Here is a 6,000-nt window from a genome sequence, read left to right on the forward strand (position 1 = left end):
CCCCGTCAAAAGTCACGCCTCATTTCGACGAAGCATGGTGAGACACGGTCTGGTAAAATTCCTTTCTGCACGTGGTGCCAGACGCCAACCCCCTCAGAAGTCACGCCTCATTCCGACGAAGCATGGTGAGAGAAGTTCAGGGGAAATTCCTTTCTACACGTGGTGCCAGACGCCAACCCCGTCAGAAGTCACGCCTCATTTCGACGAAGCATGGTGAGACAAGGTCGGGTGAAATTCCTTTCTGCACGTGGTGCCAGACGCCAGCCCTGTCAGAAGTCACGCATCACTTCGACGAAGCATGGTGAGACACGGTCGGGTGAAATTACTTTCTTCACGTGGCGCCAGACGCCAACCCGCTCAGAAGTCACGCCTCATTCCGACGAAGCATGGTGAGAGACGGTCGGGTGAAATTCTTATCTGCACGTGGTGCCAGACGCCAACCCCGTCAGAAGTCACGTCTCATTTCGACGAAGCATGGTGAGACACGGTCGGGAGAAATTTCTTTCTGCACGTGGTGCCAGACGCCAGCCCTGTCAGAAGTCACGCATCATTTCGACGAAGCATGGTGAGACACGGTCGGGTGAAATTACTTTCTTCACGTGGCGCCAGACGCCAACCCCGTCAGAAGTCACGCCTCATTCCGAAGAAGTATGGTGAGAGAAGGTCGGGTAAAATTCCTTTCTGCACTTGGTGCCAGACGCCAACACCATCAGAAGTCACGCCTCATTTCGACGAAGCATGGTGAGACACGGTTGGTTGAAATTCATTTCTGCACGTGGTGCCAGACGCCAACCCCTTCAGAAGTCACGCCTCATTTCGACGAAGCATGGTGAGACACGGTCGGGTGAAATTCCTTTCTGCACGTGGTGTCAGACGCTAACCCCGTCAGAAGTCACGTCTCATTTCGACGAAGCCTGGTGAGACACGGTCGGGTGAAATTCCTTTCTGCACGTGGTGCCAGACCACAACCCCCTCAGAAGTCACGCCTCATTCCGACGAAGCCTGGTGAGAGAAGGTCAGGTGAAATTCCTTTCTGCACGTGGTGCCAGACGCCAACCCCGTCAGAAGTCACGTCTCATTTAGACGAAGCATGGTGAGACACGGTCTGGTGAAATTCCTTTCTGCACGTCGTGCCAGACGCCAACCCCCTCAGAAGTCACGCCACATTCCGACGAAGCATGGTGAGAGAAGGTCAGGTGAAGTTCCTTTCTGCTTGTGGTGCCAGACGCCAACCCCCTCAGACTTCACGCCTCATTCCGAAGAAGCAAGGCGAGAGACGGTCGGGTGAAATTCCTGTCTGCACGTGGTGCCAGACGCCAACCCCGTCAGAAGTCACGTCTCATTTCGACGAAGAATGGTGAGACACGGTCGGGAGAAATTTCTTTCTGCACGTGGTGCCAGACGCCAGCCCTGTCAGAAGTCACGCATCATTTCGACGAAGCATGGTGAGACACGGTCGGGTGAAATTACTTTCTTCACGTGGCGCCAGACGCCAACCCCGTCAGATGTCACGCCTCATTCCGACGAAGTATGGTGAGAGAAGGTCGGGTAAAATTCCTTTATGCACGTGGTGCCAGACGCCAACACCATCAGAAGTCACGCCTCATTTCGACGAAGCATGGTGAGACACGGTTGGTTGAAATTCCTTTCTGCACGTGGTGCCAGACGCCCACCCCGTCAGAAGTCACGCCTCATTTCGACGAAGCATGGTGAGACACGGTCGGGTGAAATTCCTTTCTGCACGTGGTGCCAGGCGCCAACCCCGTCAGAAGTCACGTCTCATTTCGAGGAAGCATGGTGAGACACGGTCTGATGAAATTCCTTTCTGCACGTGGTGCCAGACACCAACCCCCTCAGAAGTCACGCCTCATTCCGACGAAGCATGGTGAGAGAAGGTCAGGTGAAGTTCCTTTCTGCACGTGGTGCCAGACGCCAACCCCCTCAGAAGTCACGCCTCATTCCGACGAAGCATGGTGAGAGACGGTCGGGTGAAATTCCTATCTGCACGTGGTGCCAGACGCCAACCCCGTCAGAAGTCATGTCTCATTTCGACGAAGCATGGTGAGACAAGGTCGGGTGAAATTCCTTTCTGCACGTGGTGCCAGACGCCAGCCCTGTCAGAAGTCACGCATCATTTCGACGAAGAATGGTGAGACACGGTCGGGTGAAATTACTTTCTTCACGTGGCGCCAGACGCCAACCCCGTCAGAGGTCACGCCGCATTCCGACGAAGTATGGTGAGAGAAGGTCGGGTAAAATTCCTTTCTGCACGTGGTGCCAGACGCCAACACCATCAGAAGTCACGCCTCATTTCGACGAAGCATGGTGAGACACGGTTGGTTGAAATTTCTTTCTGCACGTGGTGCCAGACTCCAACACCCTCAGAAGTCACGCCTCATTCCGACGAAGCCTGGTGAGAGAAGGTCAGGTGAAATTCCTTTCTGCGCGTGGTGCCAGACGCCAACCCCGTCAGAAGTCACGCCTCATTTCGACGAAGCATGGTGAGACACGATCGGGTGAAATTCCTTTCTACACGTGGTGCCAGTCACCATCCCTGTCAGCAGAAGTCACGCCTCATTTCGACGAAGCATGGTGAGACACGGTCGGGTGAAATTCCTTTCTCACGTGGTGCCAGACGCCAACCCTTTCGGAACTCACACCTCAGTTCGGCGAAGCATGGTGAGACACGGTCGGGTGAAATTCCTTTCTGCACGGGGTGGCAGACGCCAACCCCGTCAGAAGTCACGCCTCATTCCGACGAAGCATGGTGAGACACGATCGGGTGAAATTCCTTTCTGCACGTGGTGCCAGACGCCAACCCCGTCAGAAGTCACGTCTCATTTCGACGAAGCATGGTGAGACACGGTCTGGTGAAATTCCTTTCTGCACGTGGTGCCAGACGCCAACCCCCTCAGAAGTCACGCCTCATTCCGAGGAAGCATGGTGAGAGAAGGTCAGGTGAAGTTCCTTTCTGCACGTGGTGCCAGACGCCAACCTCGTCAGAAGTCACGCCTCATTTCGACGAAGCATAGTGAGACACGGTCGGGTGAAATTCCTTTCTGCACATGATGCCAGTCAACAACCCTGTCAGGAGAATTCACGCCTCATTTCGACGAAGCATGGTGAGAGAAGGTCAGGTGAACTTCCTTTCTGCACGTGGTGCCAGACGCCAACCCCGTCAGAAGTCACGCCTCATCTCGACGAAGCATGGTGAGACACGGTCGGGAGAAATTGCTTTCTGCACGTGGTGCCAGACACCAACCCCCTCAGAAGTCACGCCTCATTGCGACGAAGCATGGTGAGAGAAGGTCAGGTGAAGTTCCTTTCTGCTTGTGGTGCCAGACGCCAACCCCCTCAGAAGTCACGCCTCATTCCGACGAAGCATGGTGAGAGACGGTCGGGTGAAATTCCTATCTGCACGTGGTGCCAGACGCCAACCCCGTCAGAAGTCACGTCTCATTTCGACGAAGCATGGTGAGACACGGTCGGGTGAAATTACTTTCTTCATGTGGCGCCAGACGCCAACCCCGTCAGAAGTCACGCCTCATTCCGACGAAGCATGGTGAGACACGGTCGGGTGAAATTCCTTTCTGCACGTGGTGCCAGACCACAACCCCCTCAGAAGTCACGCCTCTTTCCGACGAAGCCTGGTGAGAGAAGGTCAGGTGAAATTCCTTTCTGCACGTGGTGCCAGACGCCAACCCCGTCAGAAGTCAAGCCTCATTTCGACGAAGCATGGTGAGACACGGTCGGGTGAAATTCCTTTCTACACGTGGTGCCAGTCACCATCCCTTTCAGCAGAAGTCACGCCTCATTTCGACGAAGCATTGTGAGACACGGTCGGGTGAAATTCCTTTCTCACGTGTTGCCCGACGCCAACCCTGTCGGAACTCACACCTCAGTTCGGCGAAGCGTGGTGAGACACGGTCGGGTGAAATTCCTTTCTGCACGTGGTGGCAGACGCCAACCCAGTCAGAAGTCACGCCTCATTTCGACGAAGCATGGTGAGACACGGTCTGGTAAAATTCCTTTCTGCACGTGGTGCCAGACGCCAACCCCCTCAGAAGTCACGCCTGATTCCGACGAAGCATGGTGAGAGAAGCTCAGGTGAAATTGCTTTCTGCACGTGGTGCCAGACGCCAACCCCGTCAGAAGTCACGCCTCATTTCGAAGAAGCATAGGGAGACACAAAGTGTGAAATTCCTTTCTGCACGTGGTGCCAGTCACCAACCCTGTCAGGAGAAGTCACGCCTCATTTCGACGAAGCATGGTGAGAGACGGTCGGATGAAATTCCTTTCTGCACGTGGTGGCAGACGCCAACCACGTCAGAACTCATGCCTCATTTCGACGAAGCATGGTGAGACACGGTCTGGTGAAATTCCTTTCTGCACGTGGTGCCAGACGCCAACCCCCTCAGAAGTCACGCCTCATACCGACGAAGCATGGTGAGAGAAGTTCAGGGGAAATTCCTTTCTGCACGTGGTGGCAGACGCCAACCCCGTCAAAAGTCACGCCTCATTTCGACGAAGCATGGTGAGACACGGTCTGGTAAAATTCCTTTCTGCACGTGGTGCCAGACGCCAACCCCCTCAGAAGTCACGCCTCATTCCGAAGAAGCATGGTGAGAGAAGTTCAGGGGAAATTCCTTTCTACACGTGGTGCCAGACGCCAACCCCGTCAGAAGTCACGCCTCATTTCGACGAAGCATGGTGAGACAAGGTCGGGTGAAATTCCTTTCTGCACGTGGTGCCAGACGCCAGCCCTGTCAGAAGTCACGCATCACTTCGACGAAGCATGGTGAGACACGGTCGGGTGAAATTACTTTCTTCACGTGGCGCCAGACGCCAACCCGCTCAGAAGTCACGCCTCATTCCGACGAAGCATGGTGAGAGACGGTCGGGTGAAATTCTTATCTGCACGTGGTGCCAGACGCCAACCCCGTCAGAAGTCACGTCTCATTTCGACGAAGCATGGTGAGACACGGTCGGGAGAAATTTCTTTCTGCACGTGGTGCCAGACGCCAGCCCTGTCAGAAGTCACGCATCATTTCGACGAAGCATGGTGAGACACGGTCGGGTGAAATTACTTTCTTCACGTGGCGCCAGACGCCAACCCCGTCAGAAGTCACGCCTCATTCCGAAGAAGTATGGTGAGAGAAGGTCGGGTAAAATTCCTTTCTGCACTGGGTGCCAGACGCCAACACCATCAGAAGTCACGCCTCATTTCGACGAAGCATGGTGAGACACGGTTGGTTGAAATTCATTTCTGCACGTGGTGCCAGACGCCAACCCCTTCAGAAGTCACGCCTCATTTCGACGAAGCATGGTGAGACACGGTCGGGTGAAATTCCTTTCTGCACGTGGTGTCAGACGCTAACCCCGTCAGAAGTCACGTCTCATTTCGACGAAGCCTGGTGAGACACGGTCGGGTGAAATTCCTTTCTGCACGTGGTGCCAGACCACAACCCCCTCAGAAGTCACGCCTCATTCCGACGAAGCCTGGTGAGAGAAGGTCAGGTGAAATTCCTTTCTGCACGTGGTGCCAGACGCCAACCCCGTCAGAAGTCAAGCCTCATTTTGACGAAGCATGGTGAGACACGGTCGGGTGAAATTCCTTTCTACACGTGGTGCCAGTCACCATCCCTTTCAGCAGAAGTCACGCCTCATTTCGACGAAGCATTGTGAGACACGGTCGGGTGAAATTCCTTTCTCACGTGTTGCCCGACGCCAACCCTGTCGGAACTCACACCTCAGTTCGGCGAAGCGTGGTGAGACACGGTCGGGTGAAATTCCTTTCTGCACGTGGTGGCAGACGCCAACCCCGTCAGAAGTCACGCCTCATTTCGAAGAAGCATAGGGAGACACAAAGTGTGAAATTCCTTTCTGCACGTGGTGCCAGTCACCAACCCTGTCAGGAGAAGTCACGCCTCATTTCGACGAAGCATGGTGAGAGACGGTCGGATGAAATTCCTTTCTGCACGTGGTGGCAGACGCCAACCA

The sequence above is a fragment of the Amblyomma americanum genome, chromosome 5 (assembly GCF_052857255.1).
Source record: "Amblyomma americanum isolate KBUSLIRL-KWMA chromosome 5, ASM5285725v1, whole genome shotgun sequence".
Lineage (NCBI taxonomy): Eukaryota > Metazoa > Arthropoda > Arachnida > Ixodida > Ixodidae > Amblyomma > Amblyomma americanum.